General features: G+C 45.3%; 1 protein-coding gene across 5 annotated transcripts in view; it reads right to left on the reverse strand.

Moving 5' to 3' along the window:
* The window catches only part of ADRA1A (adrenoceptor alpha 1A), a 56,726-nt gene extending 52,705 nt beyond the window's left edge, over nucleotides 1-4,021 (reverse strand). For 3 of the 5 annotated variants that reach the window (XM_053270191.1, XM_053270195.1, XM_053270196.1), the window contains exon 1: nucleotides 3,746-4,021. The gene's annotated coding sequence lies outside the window, so the exon portion shown is untranslated. Of the gene's footprint in view, nucleotides 1-3,539; nucleotides 3,616-3,745 lie in introns of those variants that run through there. The other 2 variants (XM_053270192.1, XM_053270193.1) reach the window with 2 other exon arrangements.
* Between the last annotated feature and the right edge of the window lie 18,223 nt (nucleotides 4,022-22,244).

The following is a 22,244-nucleotide window of genomic DNA, read 5'->3' on the forward strand; positions in this document are numbered from 1 at the left end:
TTGGCAAGATACATTCAAAACGTGATTCAAGCCTCAGATACATATTTGATAGGTCTAGTATATGGGTATTTTGCATGAGGGAATTGAGGTTCAGTGTTCATTTGCGTGTGGGGTTTATTAATAAATGTGAATAATTTGTTCCTCAAATTGATTTATAAATATTAGTGTTGATTTATTTATTTCTTATATCTCTATACCACACCATACAAGAAAGTCCGTGGATGGTTCACAATCTAAAAATGTTGAACAACAACAAATATTTATATACTGCTTTTCAACAAAAGTTTCCAAAGCGGTTTACATAGAGAAATAAATAAATAAGATGGATCCCTGTCCCCAAAGGGCTCACGATCTAAAAAGAAATGTAAGACAGACACTGGGGGTGGATGGGGCCAGTTACTCCCCCCCTGCTAAATAAGAGCATCACCACATTAAAAAGGTGCCTCTTTGCCCAATTAGCAGTGCCAATTAACAGGAACAGATGCTCAGAGGCTCATGTTACTAAATTCTTCTTAAACATTGACATAACTTTAATGACCAGATTTTGCTTTTCCACCAGCCTACACAGGTAGTGCACTGGAGCTGTACCTTATTTCTACAACAGGCAGAAATTCAACAAATATTGTTTCCTCTTGTAAATCCTTTTTTATGGGAGGAAAGCGGGTCTTGTGGTAGCAAGCATGAATTGTCCCCTTTGCTAAGCAGGGTCTGTTCTGGTCTGCATTTGAATGGGAGACCACATGTGAGAACTGCAAGATATTACCCTTAGTGGATGGGGCCACTTTGGAAAGAGCATCTGTATACTTGCATACAGAAGGTCCCAAGTTCCCTCCCTGGCATCTCCAAGACAGGGCTGAGAGAGATTCCTTCCTGACTGTAATCTTGGAGAAGCCACTATGTAGACAATACAGAGCTAGATGGACCAATGGTCTGACTTGGTATAAGGCAGCTTCCTATGCTCCTATGACTTAGACAAATTGTGCTTCCATGGTTATCGTTTTGTAGGCCAGTACAATATCTCACTGGACATCAGATCTCATGCCCTCATGGCATGAACACCATGGGCCATCAAATTTCCTCATTTGTTGGAGCTCAGTTGGAGCTGCCACACCCATAACTATCTCTATTAACCAAAGGTGTTTCCCCACCCTTTTAACTGAATTGTCTTTACAGACCACAATTTGCATTTCTCCAAACAACTGGACTACATTTGTATGCCAGGAACCACCCCGTTTTCAGGACTAGGATATAGCCCCGCATCACATGAAGAGTGCCTTCAGCATGAGGATGCTTCCTTGGGATTGAGCAACCACAACCAGATTAGGATACCTGTGTTTAACATCTGGGAGTGTCTGAACCTCTGTACCACTCTTTCAATAAATTAAGCAATAGACATAACAGAAAACAGATAGCAAAAATGTTTTCAGACATTCTAAACAAGAAATGCGTGCTTTCCTCCCAAACATGTTGAGGACATCCAAAACCGAGCTTGTGCTTATCCCAAAAGGTGGAGATGTGTGTGGTAGTTCAAGTACAGAAACAGTGCATGCATTTTTACAAGGGTGGCGGGTATCTCTGCAGGCTCAGCTTTGGATGTTCCAAACAAGCAAACATAGAAAGAAGTTCAACTAACACCGTCTTCTCCCCACCTGCAGAGAGCATCAAAACTCACCATGGGCAAGACCATCTATCTAACTCTGCATTATCTATTCCAGCTGTCAGCATCTCTCCAGGATCTCAAAGTATTTCCTTCCACCTGCCCCAGCCTGCTACCTGAGAATTCTCTTTATGAAGTGGAGATGCCAGGGGCCAGGTACATACAAAGGATGTGCTCTGTAACTAAGCTCTGGCTGTTCCCTAGTCAAAAAGGCTTTAGTGGTGGTGGTGGGGAAATCACAGAGTTGGAAGAGATCTTGGAGGTCTTCGACTTCAAACTCCTGTTCATTGCAGGAGTTTGCAACAGCATCCTCTAGCAAAGGAGAGCCCATCACTGCACAAGGCAGACTGTTTCTCCGTCAAATACTGTAGCTCTTTCAGTTCGGAAATGCTTCCCAATGCCTAGTCTGAATTGGCTTCTCTATAATTTCAACCTGTTGGATCAAGTCCTGCTCTCTGAAGCAACAGAGAACAAGTCCGTTCTTTCTTCTATGTGACCATCCTTCAGATATTTGAAAACAGCTATCATAACTCCCCTTATCTTCTCTGAATGAAACATATCTAGTATCTAGTATAAGGGCAAAAACATATCCAAGTATAGGGACAAAGTGTGACTTCCATAATTAAGTACTGCAGAAAAAATACACCACTGAGTGGTTGGAAGCAATGCCTGTGTGTTTTATTATGGAAAACCAGAAATCTGGTGAAGGTTCTGTAGCTAAATATAATCTTGACAGTGATTGGGGAATGTTGCCTTCTATAACAAGTGATGGTCAGTTATTCCTATTCATGACACTGAAAGGTTAAGTGTGTGATCGAGTTGGTGTCCACTCCTGGCAACCACAGAGTCTTGTGGTTGTCTTTGGTAGAATACAGGAGGGTTTTACCATTGCCATCTCCCGCGCAGTATATGAGATGATGCCTTTCAGAATCTTCCTGTGTCGCTGCTGCCCAATATAGGTGTTTCCCATAGTCTGGGAAACATAGTCTGGGAAACATACCAGTGGGGATTTGAACCAGCAACCTCTGGCTTGCTAATCAAGTCATTTCCCCGCTGCACCATTAGGTTCATGACAATCACTCTTTAGAAGATATATCTCAAACCCAGCAGATTCTATTTTTTATGGCTTAATCAAGATGCAAGGTTTTCTTCCTAAAACAGTAGCATAACAAAGCTAGGAAGATTGTGTTGTCACAGTTACTGCTATTGTGAAAGGTCACTGGGCTTGCCTTGAATGTATTTGAGCTTTGCCATGAAATGTTACAGTCCGAATGACCCTCTTCCATTTCATGGCCTTTTGGCTCTCCGATTTCCTCCTCTGTGTGTGTGTGTGTGTGTGTGTGTGTGTGTGTGTGTGAGAGAGAGAGAGAGAGAGAGAGATCAACTGAAGATAAAACTTCATGCATCTCTAACTCGTGCAGATTCATGCTAATAAATCAAATCTGTTAGTCTTCAAGGTGTCACAAGATTATGGTGTGTCCCCTCACCAACAAGGATTAGTTTACAGCAGAAATCGCACTGATGTTTTCCCCATGATTGTGACTGTCTTGTGGTTATAGGACAGAAATCCCTCATCTTGATTAAGCCCTAAACCAATAGATTCTGCTCGGTTCAAGGAGTCGCTTCCTTTTCCAAGAAAGGAATTAAACTGCACGTCCCCAGGTGCTCAAGTCACAGGGGTGAAAATAGGCGAGAGGAAAAGGATGATAAAAAGGACACCTTTTGACTAGGACAAGATAATATTTCATGACATGTGGGAAAATGAGAGCATCAGGCATGCTTTTCCTGGGAGGAAAGCAAGAAGAAGTCCTAGGAAACACCAGTTTTAAGAAGCATATGCATGAAAACAAATTATGCACATCTCTAAAGATTTTCTGCTCACGGTTTCATATCCATTGGAGACCAGGGGGTTAATGTGAAATCAACACAGGCATGAAGAAAAGGACAGCCAAATATAACCAACAACTCCTATAAATATTTCCCAAAAAGTAGAGAGAGAAAAAGATGAAGCAGAATAAAGCTAGAAGAGAGAAATTGAGAGCAGAGAGCTTCTCCGGAGTGGCTTTCTCTCTTTCTGCCTTCACTTACCTACTTGGAGCTGGAAGGCTGCAGACCTCCTGTTGCAGAATCTCTATGAGCAGGCGAATCACAGCCAGTCATTTGTACAGCATAGTGGGACACTCTGCCTGCAAAACCGCCAAGCTGGCTCATCCTCCTCCTCTTCTTCTTTTTGGGTAGTATTTTGATGACTCACAGTTACACTAATTCCCGCTGTCCCAATGGCTGAGGGAGGCTGGATGCCAGTTTCGTGCCAGCAACCCCACTCCCAGCTGAATAATACTCTGTTTTCCACTGTCCAGGAGAAGCTGCAACTTCTCTGCTGAGCTGATGGGGCTGGCAGGAGCCGTTTGCGTTACCGTAATCTCCTGCCGTTACCGTATTGCAGCACAAGCGAGGACATCTGACAGTTGTGCGTATTCCTTTCCACTGACTCACTCGAGAGCTTTTGTTTGGGACCGTGCACGCTGAAAAAACATGTTCGCTGCAAAGGTCTGCCATGCAGTTGGGGTACTGAGAAGTACTGTATTTACCTGAATCCAGCCCCTCTCCCCCCCTCCCCACCCACCGCAATTCTTTGATGTTCGAATTTAGAGGGTCGTCTTAAATTCAAGGTCGTCTTCTACTTGGGTAAATACGGTACCTGGAAAATGAAGTGGCAAATGATGTTAAAGCCAGATTCTCGGGGAATCATTAGTGGTATGCTCACAGCAGTTTATTTCAATTTTTTAAACGTGGGAGAAATTGACAAGGATCGAAGAGCTCTTGTAAATAACTCTGTGTAAAGAACCGAGCAGATTTTTCTTTTCCTGACAAAACACATATTGTAACAAAAGAACGATGTACAGTAAGCCATACATGCTCATTTGGATGCAAGTCTCACTGATTTGACATCCAGACTAACGTTGCATTAGTACAGGAGTTCCAATCTTTTTAAACAATTGTACCCCGTTCTATCACAAACCTTCAGCTCAGGTACCCCATAAAGGTGTATGTGTGGGGGGGTGGGGCGGAGGGAGAGTACACACACACATGCGCACACACACACACACACACGCGTTACAGTTATGAAACAGGCTACTCCAGTCACTGGCTTACAACCAGACTAAGTTAATCATGATTAGTTTGTGGAAGAGGCTTCACAGCAGGAGGCACACCACAGATTATGCATCTTGCTGAGCAAGCTTTAATTTTAATTTTAATTGTATTCTAGTTTAAATGTTTTTTTTAAATGTTAATTATTTTATTAGAGTGTTCTTTTAATTTTTTAAAATGTAAACCACCTTGAGCCACTTTTGGAAGGGTGGTATCTAAATCTAAATCTATAAATTAAATAAATGCTCCCATTGAAATTAATGGGGCAAGTGAACTCGTCCCATTATTTATTTATTTATTTATTTATTTATTTATTTATTTAGCACATTTTTATACCGCCCTAACCCAAGGTCTCAGGGCGGTTTACAACAAACAACAATTTCCATAAGACTCCATATGAGTGATACAAATATGACAAATATTTATATACCGCATTTCAACAAAAGTTTCCCAAAGCAATTTACATAGAAATGAATAAGGTAAGTAAATAAATAAAGATGGTAAGATGGCAAACAGAGGTGCTCTTACCCCTGGACTTCGGGGCCAAAGTCCAGGGCCTCCACAGTCCCTGCCCCACCCCAATCCTCTTTAGTCTGTCCCAGATTGTGTAGTTACCCAGTGGAGTATGAGGATGCTTAATTTTCGGGGGGGGGGGGGCTCCAAAGGCCTTTAGGTCCAGGCTCCAAAATGACCTAGGTGCACCTCTGTTGGCAAATAAAGATGGTAAATTGAGTAGCTTAATCTGGATGTAAGCCAGTGACTGGGCTACCCATCTCAACAGTAACATTTAAATTGTGTGTCTGTGTCTGTGCGCGCACATTTACATAAAAACATGAAATTATATATTGCCGTTAGGGAGACAGCCTGCTCCAGTGACTCCTGTCACTGGCTCACAGCCACACTATGTTTACTCATAAGCAGTCTTACTGAAATTAATGGGACAAGTTTACTTCTCCTATTAATTTCAATGGGAGTAAAGGTAAAGTGTGCCATCGAGTTGGTGTCAGCTCCTGAGGACCACAGAGCCCTGTGGTTGTCTCTTTTATTCATGCATGCATGCATGCATTCATTCATTCAATTTCTATACCACCCTTCCCAAAATGGCTCCCTGTCCCCAAAGGGCTCACATCTTAAAAAAGAAACACAAGATAGACACCAGCAACAGCCGCTGGAGGTCCTGTGCTGGGGGTGGATAGGGCCAGTTACTCTCCCACTGCTAAATAAAGAGAACCACCACGTTAAAAGGTGCTTCTTTGCCATGTTAGCAGGGGTAGTTTTGGTATTTTTTGGTAGAATACAAGAGGATACCATTGCCTCCTCCCACTCTTCCTCCAAGGAGCCCAGAGTGGTGTACTACATACTTAAGTTTCTCCTCACAACAACCCTGTGAAGTAGGTTAGGCTGAGAGAGAAGTGACTGGCCCAGAGTCACCTAGTAAGTATCATGGCTGAATGGGGATTTGAACTCGGGTCTCCCTGGTCCTAGTCCAGCACTCTAACCGCTACACCACGCTGGTGTACACCACGACTTCTGAGGTGAACAAGTAGGGCAGCACAGGTCCTGGGAGTTTGTTCGGGATGGCCATTTGCTCTGTTGTGTGGTTCTCCGTGCCTCCTCCAATTCCTGTTGTTTCAGCTGTCCCCTTGAGAAGGGGTTCTGTGGGGATAACAGGCCAGGGCCTGGGTCTGCTTGAAGGTGGGCCACAGGTCATTCGGCCTGTTTGCATCCCCCTGGCTGGCAGTACGGTTGGCCTTTGAGGGGCAGCTTTGGGTTTCACCCTCCTCCCCCAGAGTAATATTCACGGGGCAGTGAAGGCTGTGGGTGATAACTGGGTTGGTCTGTTAATAATGCCTCCAAAGAAGGGTGTGCCCCGGGGAATGGGGAAAGGGGAAAGGGAAGGCACCAGCCCCATAATGGCCGCTGGAGCAGCAAGCACTCATGGGTAAGTTTGATATTAAATCAGCATTTCACTTGCTTCCAGTCCATCTTGCTGATTTTGAGTTGTTAGGTTTCCATTTTGACGACAAATTCTATATGGACCGGGCCTTGCTCATGGGTTGCTCAGTGTCTTGACCTGTGTTTAAGCAGATTAGCACCTTCCTTGAGTGGTGTGTCAGGTTTCACACTGGATAATCTAGTGCAGGGCATGCTTAGGTGGTTTTCTTTTTGCTGGCCCTGCTAATTCCCCGCTTTGTTACCATTTAGGGTTACTCCAGTCTGTGGCTTCCAGCGGCATCTGGTGGGCCACTGTGCGAAACAGGATGCTGGACTAGATGGGCCTTGGACCTGATCCAGCAGGGCTGTTCTTATGTTCTTATGTTGACGGCTGCTTTTGGCACCCTTGCAGGGGAAGTGAGGTTTCCCCTTACTCATGAGAAAACCGAGGGCCCTGCTGCTGTGCTTTCCTTTTTAGGTATGGAGCTGAACTCCTGGGAAGGGTTGTGTAGGCTGCCTTGATGGTGGCTGACTTGGTGGTTCACCTGCAATGTTTTCTGGTGGTCAAAAAAGCCATCTTGCGAGACTTCCAGTCTTTGATAGGCCATCTTAATTTTGCATGTAGAGTGATCTCTCCTGCTGACAGAACCTTTTTGAGGTGTTTATATGAAGCAATTTGGGAGCCCTGCTCCCCTCATCATCACATATGGGTGACACGGTGACAATTAATTAATTAATTAATTAATTAATTCTCTATGTAAACTGCTTTGGAAACTTGTTGAAAAATGGTATATAAATATTGGTAGTAGTGTAGTAGTAGCAGCAGCATGTGGATGGCCCTCCCCCATGGGTCTCCCCAATAGTTGTTTCCCCAAAACTTAAAACAACTGGGCAAAATCAGGATATGTGTGGACATGTGCCTCCCCCAGTGAGCCATCAAGTGAGAGAGACACATTACTCCCACTGCGGATGACATCATTGCTCATCTCAATGGAACCATTTCTTTTCTCCAAGCTTGATCTTACTGCTGGTTACCATCAGCTTGAATTCCCCCTTGATTCCAGTAACATCACCTCATTTTCAACTCATGTGAGTTGAAGCCTCTATAAACGCTTCATGAGCCGCTATAAATGCCTCAGTTTTAGCATTTCTTCTGTTGCGGAGATCTTTCAGAAGACAATTTGTGACATGCTAGCTGGACTCCCAGGTGTGCTTAATGTCAGTGATGATATTTTGGTGTTTGCCGCCACAGAAGAGGAGTATGATTCTCATCTTACTGCAGTCTTACGGCATTTGCAGGAGGAGAATCTACAAATGGAACTAGAGCAAATGGGAATTAAAACACCACCACCACCTTGGAGTGTTTGGACTATATCTTTTCCAAAGACAGTATCTTCGCTGACCCCCCCCCCCCCAAAGTAATGGCAATACACAATGCTGCTGTAACCACGACTTCCACTGAAGATTGCAACGTTTTGGACCTTGCAAATTATTGTGGCAGTTTCATCCCACAGCTTGCCACAATTTCCCAGCTTCTCAGGGATCTTACCAAAAAACAAAACAAAAAAATCAGCCATGGAAATGGTTGGCTGAACATCAAACTGCTTCAACAGAGCTCAGGAATCCTTTTGCAAGTGATATTGTCATGTCATACTTTGACCCCAACAAACAGACTGAACTTTTGGTGGATGCTAGCCCTGTTGGTGTCACTGTAAGTGGTGCAGTGGGGAAATTCTTGACTAACAAGCAGAAGGTTGCCAGTTCGAATCCCTGCTGGTACTATATCGGGCAGCAGCAATATAGGAAGATGCAGAAAGGCATCATCTTATACTGCATGGCATTGGTCAACCCCTCCTCTATTCTACCAAAGAAAACCACAGGGCTCTGTGGGCACCAGGAGTTGACACCGACTCGACGGCACACTTTACCTTTAGCCCTGTTGGCCTGCGTGCTGTCCCCGCACAAGTAGATTGTGGCCATATTTCTACCGTTAGCATGTGCTTTCACCCACTGAACGGTGGTATTTTCAAACAGAGTGGGAGAAACTCCGCCCAGAGATTTGCATATCAGGTGGTATAAAAATATGATAAATAAATAATAAATAAATTGCCTGGGCATGTTCTCATTTTCACTTCTACATTTATGGCTGCCCCTTCACAGTCATAAGTGGTCACAAGCCTCTGGAACCTATGTTCAACAATCCATCCTTTCAACCTCCAGTGTGTATTGGATGTGTAGACTGCTGGTATATGGCTACAGACTCAGGTAAAGATAATGCAGCTGATTACTTTTCCAGCTATCTTATCTCCAGCACAACTTCTGATCACATAACTACAACCAAGACAGAGGCAACTTTCTTCTCTCCCACACAGTTCCCAAAGCTCTCTCTTTCCAGGAAATAGAGATTGCTATGTGTGATGGTTGTCATTAAAATCATTTGCAGTGGTCAATGGAAAACACTTTTGAATGATTTAGCACATTTGACTTCTGAGGCACAAGTCACCATTCGATTCTTTGTCAATGTGCACAATGAACTTACTGTCAAAGACAATGATCTCCTCCTTTGGGAAAGGCACTTTTTAGCCTACTTCCCTTAAGGAAAGTAAGCTTATGAGATCACCCGGCATTCTGTGCCCGTGTGTGTGTGTGTGTGTGTGTGTGTCCCTCTTAACTTCTCAATGCTTGGACCAATATGAGCCAAATTGGGTACAGTTGTAGGGACACCTCAATGGCATAGTTTGAATCCACCCTGATTCAAGATGGTGGACATGTGAACATTTAAGGCTGAAGTGGGCTAACTTGATGGTAATTATCAATTAAAATTATGGTGAAAGGAAAGTAGACAAATTAGTTCTTACCAGAACAACCTGTTACTTACTCACTGTTTTTTTTTAAATCCCCCAGTCTTGCTCACTCTCCCAGGAGTTCACTTCCATTTATGTTTATGATGGGAACATTAATGTGAAGTACACAATTATTTTTCAATTCAGAAAGCTAACATGAGATAGAGAACCCCCCTGCAGAAATAAGCTTACCCTCTTACCTGCCCCCAATATATTTCTCCTGTGACCCCCACTGCATGAAAGCATTTAAACTGAAAATAACTGTTTTCATTCAGATTAAAGCCCGATGCTGTATGAATGTACAGGTGTCTGTACACTCATACATGTGTTTGTATGAATGACTGTACCTGTGTTCATTTTAAAACTGAACCTGGATACAGGCCCTTCAAATGTATGGTACAAATAGGAAGTGTACTTCTGTACCTGCGCTCAACATAACATGTGAATGACTGTACCTGTGTATTATTTATTTATAATATTTATAGCCCACCCATCTGGTGCATTACTGCTCAGGGCAGCTTACAACAATAAGGGAAATACAAGATACAATATAAGTAATAAAATTAACTAAATTAACTAAATTAAACAAAAAGGTTGTCAGATTAAAAACCACAATCATAATTAGGTTCAAATTAAAGGTTATTTTAAAAGCTAAAAACTTTAAAAGGTGTGTTTTAAGATTATTATTATTTTTAAAAACACTGAGATCTGTACTTGTGTATATTGAACACTCATTGTATGAGTGTTGAACATAATGCGTGAATGGGTCTTAAATGTTTCTGATGTGAACACTTCATACACAAATTATACAAATAGGAAAAATATACATAGATGGGGAAAAATTCACATAGGGCTTGATGAGAAGGTTATAGACTTTTTTAGGTTATGAGGAAATTTTTCAGTTTCTTTCTTTGAAGCCTCTTGTTGGGGTCTTCAACTCATCACACAAATTAAGCAAATACAATGTTACTAGGCTGACATACTGTTGTACACTCTGTCTATGCCAAGGTGTCAGGCAGAAGCCATGACATGGCAAATTCCTGGACCTCCTCACTTGCCTCCAAGCTGCGCTCCAGTACCGGCCTGAATGTTGCACCCATGGAGGTGGGTGGGTGACAAGTGAAGCCAGTGATATTCGGGGACCAGGGATACAGCCTCCAGGAGTGGATGTTCACCCCCTGTTGTGCAACCCTAGGGGCCATGGAGAGAAACTTCAACACAGTAGCATAAGGATTGTGGTTGACCAGGCATTTGGGAGGCTGAAGGCCCAGTGGTACACCCTCTACACCTTGCTGGATGTCAAGGTGGAGCTAGTGCTGAAAGTAATCTGGCCTGCTACATCCTGCATATGTGAGTCTAGGGGAAACATCCTGCTGGAGAAGCCCATGGACCCGCCCACACATCCAGAGGGTGAGAGCAGTGGCGGAGGGGCACCTGGTGGAGATGGGGATGCTATGCCAGCAGACCCCGAAGCCCCAGTCCTAAGGATTTCTGGCAACAGCAGGGAGGCACAGGCAGTGAGAGCAGCCTTCACAAGACATGCCTGGGAACATCTTCCTCCGGCCCATCGCCAAGGCAGACAGGTACATGGTGTTGGAAGGGCACACCACTCTTAAAACTGGTGATGGTAGCACGGGGTCATTGCCCAGAGTGGTGGCATCAGAGATTGAAAACACCTGTCCCCACTGTGCAAAATAAAAGGCTGCCAGTGTGTTTCTGTCAAACAAAGTTATAGAAGTCTTCAATAAACCCATGTGTTTCTTCCCAAATGCAAGTGCACAGTTTCCCCTGAAGACCTGGCCAGTGGCAGAGAAGGCGATGTGTGGTTTAGGTGGTTGGATGCAGCAGGGGAGGACATAGAATCCCTCACCCCTAAACTTTCTGTCCTTAGGTTCAGAATGTGGAGGGTGTGGAGGGAGGGAAAGTTTTGTTATCTGGCAACCATGGAGAAGAGAATGTCAAGTGGGCTTCCCTGAGCCCTTCACCACAGTGCTGCCACATCTAGTCAATTGCATAGGGGTTTAAAGCATAAAGCGCCCTTGCCTCGATAAGTGCCCCCTCAAACCCACTAATGTGTATGTGACCATCGGCAGCCCTGCCTATCAAAGAATTAGTGATGATATAATGATGATGAAATACACATTTTCCGCAGTTCACCAGCTTTTTTCAAGACCTCTTTAATGCTCAAATACATGTTAAAAACAGATGTTCAAAATAGCAGACGTTTCAATGTAAAACATTAACCATGGGTTCGTCAGCCTCCAGTTTTGTGTTATGTACAGATGCAGCCATTATGTCTGAATGTTGCCAGGGTTTCATTCATGCCATAGCACAGCCCATCAAGTACCTGTTTCTCATCACCTTAGCTAAAAGTGCTAGTGAGCATAATTTTCTGCCCACCATCACAAGAAATCCACTCAGGTTCTTCTGCCAACACCCATTCATTACTCTCGGAGTCTTGGGCAGGATTATATGCAATTCTTTCCTTCTCCAGGGCCATCTATAATGTGTACTGCCTCTTTAAGAGTCCAAGTTCAGGAGGCCTCAGGATGAGAAGATCTAAAACTATAGGCTTTGTTGGTTTGTTTGTTTTTGCAGCAGAAGTCTTGTGAAAGGTTAGGTTAGTATGGACTAGAATACAGAAACTAGAGACAGCTCTCATTTACATTGTGTTTACTGCTTGGATTTTTTCCGCCTTTTCTTTTTATGCTCTAGGCTTTTCCAGTGAGTTGTTAAGAATGAATAATTCTTAGAAGTAGTTTGTTTCCTGTTTTCACCTATGTAAAAGTGAAGGGTCTTCCAGGATGCTTTTTGACACAGTCTCCTTCTTCCCCAGGGGGGTCCCCTTGATAAGTGTTACTTGGGGTTTCGTTGTAGGGACTGCAAAGCTGGGGCCAGGGGAAGTGACCAAAAACCTTGCCACAGGCTGCCACCCATGTCACTACTTTTGTGCCAGGGACTGAACTTGGGACCTTCTACACACCTGTCAGACTCAACCCCAGAACCAGCTCCAAACCCTGGGAAGACCACTTGAGTGACATGGAAATGTTCTTTGATGAGGAGCCTCCATCTGAGCAACCAGCTGGCCATGAACTCCAGGGTGCTGAAGTAAAGCTGCCTGATTGATTGATGAAGTGCAGTCAAGTGGGTGTCGACTCTTAGAGACCACATGGATGGAGTCTCTCCAGGATGATCTGTCTTCAACTTGGCCTTTAAGGTCTCTCGGTGGTGCATTCATTGCTGTTGTAATCGAGTCCATCCACCTTGCTGCTGCTCATCCTCTTCTTCTCTTTCCTTCTACTTTTCCCAGCACGATGGACTTCTCAAGATAGCTGGGTTTTCACATAATGTGTCCAAAGTATGATTATTTGAGCCTGGTTATTTGTGCCTTGAGTGAAAATTCTGGATTGATTTGTTCTATGATCCATTTGTTTTCCTGTCTGTCCATGGTATCCTCAAAAGTCTTCTCCAGCACCACAGTTTTTGAACTTGGAGTATCAATACTTTTTCTGTCTTGCTTCTTCAGAGTCCAGCTTTTGTATCCATAGAGTGTCAACCATTGTCTGAAAAATTCTAATCTTTGTAGGTGTAGACATGTCATGGCATCTAAATATCCTTTCCTAGGCCTTCATTGCAACCCTACTAAGTGCTAGTCTGCAGTGTATTTCTTGACTGCTGGATCCTTGACTGTTGACAGTCAATCCTAAAAGGCAGAAGCTATCCACCACTTCAGTGTCTTCATTATCAATTCTGAGGCTGGTTGCTGTGCCCATTGTCATTAGTTTAGTCTTCTTTACATTCAGTCGTAGTCCCATTTTTTCACTGTGACTTTCATTACTAGAGCTTGCAGATCAGCTCCCTGCTCCAGCAAAATCTAGCATCCTAGCAAATGTTAGTAACATTCAGAGATCTAGAAAATGGTGTGGGAAAGGCATGGGGTATGGTGGACTGACACTTCCACTGGGGAGTTGTTTTCCTTTCTTCTTCCATGTCCTGGGACTTTAAGGAAAGCCTGTTGCTGGCTCTCTCATCGTTCTCTTACTCTCTCACTTCCCTGGAGGTAGGTAGGTAGGTAGGGGTTTTTTTTAAGCTTCCAAATAAAACATGGAGGCGATTCTCACTATCAGTGGAAAGCGGGCGAAGAGAGCTTAGCCCGCTTTCCATGGACCGTGGGAACCACCGAGCTCTCAGGAGAGCCCGGTTTCCCCAAAGGGGGTAACCCACTTAAATAACCCTCCCCTTAGTCCAGGTTAGTGGAGCGAGTGCTCTGCTAACCTGGGTTTTCTGCATGTGTATTGCTGCGCCGTGGCTCTGTGTCACGGCAACACATCAGGAGACCCCCATCGGGAGGAGACTCCCTGGCTTGGGGGGTCTTTCCAGCATGCCCTGCACACTCACATGGGGCATCCTGGAACCACATGGCCCCCGATCCCTGCAGCCCCCATCAGTTCTGTGATGGATCCGGCAGTCATGTGGACAGCCAATCTGGCTAAGCCCTCTTTTCCCGCAAACCCCCTTACGGCGGGTCTCACCAATTGTGAGACTTGCCTTATGGTATTTTAACTGAATTTACTAATTGGACAATTTCAAACCTATCATGTCTGAAATGTGTGTCTTTAATACAGAAATACTTGTTTTTAATTTTTAAGAATTCTGAGATTATTGCCTTCTATTTATGAGTAACCTAACAAGCACAGCTTGGTAAACCAGGCACGTTGAAAATAGTCAAGTAGCTGCACCTCTCTCTATAGTCCTTATATCAGTTTTTGTTTGCTGTTGGTTGTTTATTTTGGTTTTTAAAAAACCTTTTTTCAGTGTGTTGTAGTAGTATTGAAAGGAGAGATCTTCAGCATAAATTATTTGGTCAGGTCTGTTTTCTATATGACTTAATTTTCAAATCAGATCAGGTAAATGTTACATAGAATTGCAGCCAATTCTATAGAGTTGGCTGATGAACTCATGGGGGCTTACTCCCAAGTAACTGCATAGTAACTGCATAGGATTGCAGCTTAAGGACATATCCCAGAAATTTTGTGTGTGTATATATGTGTGTGTGTGTGAGAGAGAGAGAGAGCGGGGGCAAGGGGGCTTTTGCATTTAAAAAGGCTTTTGCATTAAATAAAAAGTATGCATGTGTGTATTTGTGCGAAGGAAACTAGCAGGTGGGGACAAATACCTTGTAGTATTTTCAAGCTATGTGAAACTTGAAAATACAGTACAACTGCAAATAGGTGCTCAAGAATCCAACCCCCTCCCCACATCAGGTGGTATTCTTAGCCAAGTCCTGCATGGGGAGGAGAGAGCTGAGACTGTGGGGTGGGGAGAGAAATGGAGGCAATGCTGATAGAAGGGATGGAGCTATGGAGGGGAAGAGGCGTGGGGACTTTAGAGAGAGACAGAGGACATAGCTACTTGCCACACTGACGCCCACCACAAACCATTCTAAGGGCAGGATTCCTTTACTCTCAGGCAACTAAGGGGTGGATTTAGCACTAAATAGCCAGCTGCCAAGTGGTGGTATGAATGATCGAGATTTTGATTGAGACAAGTAAACAACTGTAACCATGAGAAAACTGTGGACTGGCAATGGCCCTTCTACTTCTTTTTAATTTTTCTCAGGGTTGGAACTGCCTACTCTTGACCTGACCTGACCTGACCTGACCTGACCTGACCTCACCTCACCGCCCCGCATCCCCTCCCCCAGCCCCAACAAGCAGCAGCCACCACTGGGAGAGTCAGTGTACTGTTTTTAAAGGTTTGGGGAAGTGCCACACCCTTTCCTGTTTGCTGGCAGCAGTCCAGCCCTACTCTTGAGTAGTTTGGGGTTGGCTGCTTACAGTCAACTTCCATAACCCCATTGCTTGGCAGGTGTCGCTTTGCAAGGCAAGTGCTTCACGTTTGGCAGTTACCATGTCCCTAAACTTGCACCGCCTGCCTGACTAGTGACTTGGAGGGGCCTCATGGTATTTTAGGGGTTCTCAGGGCTGGGCCTGAGGTGCCTCAGCATTGGCAGCTTCTGGGGAACAGATGCTGAGTACCTCAGCCCCAGGGTCTACCTCTGGGATGTGGGGTGAGGTATGTGTTCTACTGGTCCTGGGATTTGGGGTGGACATCTGATGCAGAGTCTCCTTTTCCTCCTGGGTGGCTCCCTCAGTGGCTTTCATTTGGGTTTTTGTTGTACCTGGCCTGGAGTAGGGAGCTCTACTTTGGGATCCTGGAGTTCATGGCCAGCTGGTTGCTCAGGTGGAGTCTCCTTGTCAGAGGACATTTCCATGTCACCCAAGTGGCCCTCCTGGGGTCCAAAGCAGTGCTCCCTCTAACAGGGATTCCCAGATGTTGTTCTCTTCAACTCCCAGCATCCACAGCTGCAACAGCCTTTGGCTGGGGAGTCTGGGATTTGTAGTCAACATATGGGAACAACTGTTAGAGGGAGCACTGGTTCAAAGCTGGTTCTGGGGTGGACTCTGACAGGCATGTAGAAGGTCCTAAGTAGTGTAGGCATGTGGGTGGTGGGTAGTGGCTTGTGGCAAGATTTTTGGGTTACTCTCCTCTGCACTTGGCCGTCCTTCTCTCCCACTGCATTCTCCTGCCTGCCTGCCTGCCTCATTTTCTGGCAGTGGTAAAGAACCAGCACACGGGCTAATGATGTCACCACTCAGCAGTGATGTCATTAGCCTATGCACTGGCTCTTTGCTGCCCCCAGCAACATCGAGAGAGGTGTGTTGGCTTTTTGCCACTCGTGGCGACAGGAAGAGAGCAGGTTGGTTGGGCGATTGGGTGGACGTGCAGCTGCAGAGGCAGGCAGCGTGCAGCTTCCTCAGCCCCTCCCCCTTGGGCGGCCCATGTTCAAAGTCGCCCAATGGTAGATCCACCCCTGATCCCTGGTATTTCCAAGTCTGATGCAGCATAAGGCAGCTTCACATGATCAAGTAGCAAGAATCTCAACACACCTCATAGTGTAGTTGAATTATAGTCATACCCACCAATGTTTCCACTATGGATCGCAGTAAGAAAGACACTGATGTAGGTTCTTCCCCCTCCACTCTTTGTAGGAACAATGTTTGAGAGACACTAGCAAACCTGTCCTGAATACTGAGTATACTATATAAACAACAAAATCCAGACAAAGACGGACTAGTTGAAGGAAGATTTCTTTTTCTTTTTCTGCAGATGTTTTGTGCAATAATTTCCCATGAGGTTCAGCAGCCCAGCCAGGGTTTTCCTTTTGAAAGGTTTGAAACATAGAAAGTGATGATGTGCAAGTCAAAAAGAAGCAAGAAAAAGCCCTTGGTTTTATGTTCACAGTATGCCACCTGTAACAAATGCAAGGTATAAGTAGACAGAAAGCAGGACAAATGGTTGAGATAATCATCAGTCACCAATGGTCCCATTGCTGTCCATCTCCAGTCATGAACAAAGATTGCCACATGCTAATGGGAGAACCCCGAATGGTTGAATTTAAGTGCCTTGCTGTGTCATACCAAAGATCCAGTCATATCTAGCATTTTGTTTCTGATAGTGACCAACCAAATGCCCATCCTGCAGTCCTGAAGGCAATGGACCTTCATGGCTGTTGCCCCCCCAGCAACTCGCATTCAGAGATACATAGCCCCTGAAACATTGGGTCACATTGCCATCATGATGAACCATGAAACTCTGAAACGTGGTGCAAATAGCCATCATGGCACGACTAAATGGGTGTCTTAGCAAAGAACCTGCGTAACTGAAGAAACAGATACCCAGGATTCATAGCAATGTTTTGGCTGTTGTACTAGAACTGGTATATTGTTGTGGCAAAGTGCTGGTGCCAACACAGGACACATTCTCATGGCCCTAATCAGGGTACGAGAAGTGCCCAGACAGGGTAGGAGAGCTATGCTTGCTCCCGATTGTCCGAATTAAAAGAACAGGGTAGGAGGGGAAAACTGATTGTCTGGATTCAAAGATTGAGGTAGGAGGAGTGGAAACTGATTGTCCGAATTCAAAGATCGAGGGAGGAGGAGGGGAAACTGATTGTCCGAATTCAAAGATCGAGGGAGGAGGAGGGGAAACTGATTGTCTGAATTCAAAGATCGAGGGAGGAGGAGGGAAAACTGATTGTGCAGGAGCTGGGAGCTGGGTAGGACTGCTTTTCATCCACCCTTGATAAAATGCTGGGGACAGAATATGGGTTGGCCATACCCATCCTCAGTGGCGCTCTTACCCCTGGTCTTTGGGGCCAAAGTCCAGAGCTTGCACACCCTCTGCCCCCTCAATCCTCTTTAGTCTGTCCTGGGTAGTGTGGTCGCCGCTGGCCTGCACTGTGCCGGGCAGCCAAGTGTGACTATGACCTGTGCCAGGTGCTTTAGAGATTGCGGGGGTGGGGGGAGTGGGAAAGAAATATGTGGGATGGGAAGATGTTACGCTGCATGTGGAAATGTTCCTGCTAATGCATATTTGCATAAATAGACCTGTTTTATATTCTTACATCCTTGTGAGTTCAGTCGCTCTTTGTGCCCTCCACATTTTAAAAATACTGTGTTTGTCATGCTGTGTGTGTGTGTGTGGGGGGGAAATGATGCTTAACCTGCAGTTGGGGCTCTGCAGTGGAGGGGGGCTCCAAAGGCCTTTAGGTCCAGGCTCCAAAATTAACTAAGTGCACCTCTGCCCATCCTACCCAGCTCCTGCCTCCCACACAATCACTCTCCCTTCCACCTAGCTTGATCTTTGCAGACATGATCACCAGTGAGGAGCACCCTAGGTTCTTCTACCCTGATAGAGCCTTAAAACAATTTATATTGGATATTGGATATTGGCCCCTGTAAACCTGTAAGCAGACCCTGGGCTTTGGAATGCACTCCCTGTTGAACTGAGAGCCTCCCCATCTCTGGCAATTTCAAAAAGTCATTGAAGACACGTTTGTTCACCCAGGCTTTTAATTAGATTTATCGTTTTAATAGTTTTTAATAATGGGTTTTAAATGATAACTTCATGGAGGAGAGAGGTCTATCATTGGCTACTAGTTGTAGGGCTATAGGCCACCTTCAGCCTCAAAGGCAGGATGCCTTTTAATTATCTTTAATCTTGTTTAATTTGTATTGTTTTGTTGTACACTGCCCAGAAATACAGGTTTTGGGAGGTATAAAAATAAGTTAAATAAATATCTGCGTCCTAGTGAGATCTACAGCCACCTAATGGCACAGCGGGGAAATGACTTGACTAGCAAGCCAGAGGTTACTGGTTCGAATTCTCGCTGGTATGTTTCCCAGACTATGGGAAACACTTATATTGGGCAGCAGAGATATAGGAAGATGCTGAAAGGCATCATCTCATACTGTGTGGGAGGAGGCAATGGTAAACTCCTCCTGTATTCTACCAAAGACAACCACAGGCCTCTGTGGGTGCCAGGAGTCGACACCGACTCGACGGTACACTTTTACTCTACTTTAGTAGAGATGTGCATGAATGGTTCATGCTTGGGCTGGCGGAGTGGGGAGCAGTTCCCTCAAGGAGGCAGTAAGGAGTGCTCTACCTGCCCCTCCCTGCCCCGCCGCTTTTCTGGGCACAGTGCCTGGTCTCGAAATGGCCGCATGGGGCTGTGGTGCTGTTCCCTGCAGCTGATGCTGCACGGAGCCCCTTGAAGGAAGTGTGGGATAAAAACGGAATTAATGAAATTTTTTAAAAATGTGGGTATGGCAGCAAGAGCTTCCTCTGCGCAAGACTTGGGCCCAGCCCAGAAACCCAACATTTCCTAATAAAGGAGAAAGCATTTGTGTCATCCGTGAGTAACCACCACCAGCCCTGTGATTACTGGGCGTGGCTTCTCATGTATCTCCAGGCAGGCCTTCCAGTCCCACCATCTCTCTTTTGAAAGTTAATGAATGTGTAGGCAGGCTTCCTCCCCAATGTCCCTTTCTTCCTATGCGCAGCTGGAGACAGGAGAAAGGAAGCAGGACCCCTGCGGTGGGAAAGCCATGGGAGGAGGGCCTGCCTTTGTCTGCCTGCACAGCAGGTCTAGCCGATTGTCAAAGGGAGTGTGGGAAGCTGAGGGGGACGTTAAGATTTATGCCTCAGTGATCTCTCCTTAAATGGTATTGCTGAATTTTTTGAGCATTATCTGGCTCGGAGGATCTGCTGAGGGCCCTCTATTAAGTAATTACCCATTTCACGGAGATTAATGATACTTGTAAATGTTTCCCTGACAAAGGCAGGTATGGAAGGCAGCTCCGAGGATGGAGGTAATGAATTTGGTGATGGCACTTCAGAAACTGTTCGCTCAGGCATGTAGCAGCTTTGCTAGATGGGTGAGAATTTTTGTACAAGACTGTGCGCAGATCAAGAGGTATGAAACTTTTTATACTCTGAGATGCAAATATATGAAAATTCAGTTTTTTCCAGGGCAGCATTAGCATGGGCTACTGGCAGGGCCCGGGGGGGGGGGCACGGCTGAGGAGTTGCCACCATCCAGCTCCCATGTTCCAGCTGAGGTGGCCCCTGCCTCCCCCAACTGCCACTACAGAGCTTTCTAGGAACCATCTTGCACTGAGGGGAGGAGAGAAGAAAGAAGTAACAATGGCCAAAGGGCTCCGTATGTAAATATGTAAACATGTTGCTTGATATATGGCTCCCTATTGACACCTATTGACAATCCAGAATTTTCGCTTGAGGCACAAATGACTTTGGGCACATTATGTGAAGACCCAGTTCCTTTGAGAAGTCCATAATGCTGGGGAGAGTGGAAGAGAAGAAGAGGACACCAGCAGCAAGGTGGATGAACTCAGTTACGACAGCAATGAATGCACCACTGAGAGACCTGAAAGGCCAAGCTGAAGACAGATAATCCTGGAGAGAATCTATCTATGTGGTCGCTAAGAGTTGACATCGACTTGACGGCATTTAATCCATCAATCAATCGACACCTTTGCATAAACCACTTTGGGAGGTGAGATAAATGTTATAAACAAACAAACATACAAACAAATAAGGCAAATTGAAGCAGTTGCCTCAGTTGGCGGATTATTGGGGTTTCAATAGGGCAGCAAGTCTGTCTCCCTGCTGCCATCATTGCAGCTCTTTGGGACTGATATGACCCTTGCAAGCTTGGCCTCTCCTCACGCTCCTTGCAAAGCTGACAAGAAGGACAAGGAAAGAAGAGGAAGCTGCTGGCAACCCGTGTTGCATGCAGCAGGAATTTCCAGATGATGCCAACAACTACTCCCATCATCCTCAGCTGCAATGGCCTTTGACTGGGAATTATGGGAGTTGTAGTATCTGTAAGAGAGAGATATTATGGGAGTTGTAGTATCTGTAAGAGAGATCCAGGTAATCTTATGGGGAACACTGCTGCCCCCCTTCACTTTCATAGCTTCCAAGGATTGGCTTTGAAAGAGGACTAGTCCTCACGAGGGGTAGCATTTTGCATCTTGCCTCAGGGACCACAATACCTTGTGTCATCTCCAAGAGCAGCTGTTCCTAGTTTGGTCAGTGGGTGTGTGGAGGCGAATGGGCTGTATCTAGAAAATGGGCTGTATCTCTCTGTTCTAGTGCTGTTGCCTCGTGGTAGTTTGCAGAGCAGATTCTCATCAGAAGTGCCCCGTGGACACCACTAGCAACAGCTTTAATAGCACAATGTTACTGGGAGCTGGGAGGCATCATCCTTACAAAGATTGCCTTAGTGGGCCTCCCAGAGATGATTCTAGGGGACAGTAAGCACCCAAGAAGAGTCCAACTGGCTAAGATCAAAGTCCCATCTAGTCCAGGCCTGCACAACTTTGGCCCCCTTGCAGATGTTGGCCTAGAATCAGAGGTGCACCTAGATAATTTTGGAACCTGGACCTAAAGGCCATTGGTGGCCCCCCTCCCCATGCAAATTAAGCATTATCATGTTCGGCCAGTAACCACACCACCCGGGACAGACTAAAAAGGATTTGGGGGGCCCCCAGGGGCCATGGAGGCCCTGGACTTTGTCCCCAAAGTCCAAGGGTAAGAGCACCTCTGCCTACAACTCCCGTCACCCCTGACTATTGGCCGGTCCACCATGGAGTCCAAAAACACCTGGAGGACCAAAGTTGTGCAGCCCTGATCTAGTCCAACATCCTGTTTCCCAAACTGACCAACTCAATGCTTCCAGGAAGCTCACAGAAAGGGCATAAGTGCAATAGCCCCCCCTTCCTGCTTTTTGCCCAGCAGCTGGCATTCAGTCGCATACCTCTAAGAGTGTGCAACATTTTTTCTTTTCATTTTGTTATTCCTTCCATGTTTGTTATTAAAAACTTTCTTTTCTTATTCATGCATTAAAGCCACATTGGTTACAGCTGTTATTTAATTTTCATACCCGTCCAAAAATATTTCCCACTAACCCTTTTGCCATCCCACACATCTGATCGGAAAAGTAGCAAGGCTTCATAAATTAGAGCACTTTAAATGTCAAACAATCACAGTAGATTAACATCTGAGTTCTAGTTATACACGCTTAAAAGCTTGCAGGTAGTTTTAAATCAGGGGCGGGGGAAACCCAAGTTCTGGTAAGCACTAAACGGCCTACTTTCCTTTCATGACCATCTTAACTGATAATTACCCTCTTCACAGGTTAGCCCATTTCTGTCTCAAACATTCATGCATCTGCCGTCTTGAATTGGGGTGGATAACATCACCGCAAACTAGGCGGTGTCCCTATG

This window comes from Hemicordylus capensis, chromosome 8 (genome assembly GCF_027244095.1).
Source record: "Hemicordylus capensis ecotype Gifberg chromosome 8, rHemCap1.1.pri, whole genome shotgun sequence".
NCBI classification, from domain to species: domain Eukaryota; kingdom Metazoa; phylum Chordata; class Lepidosauria; order Squamata; family Cordylidae; genus Hemicordylus; species Hemicordylus capensis.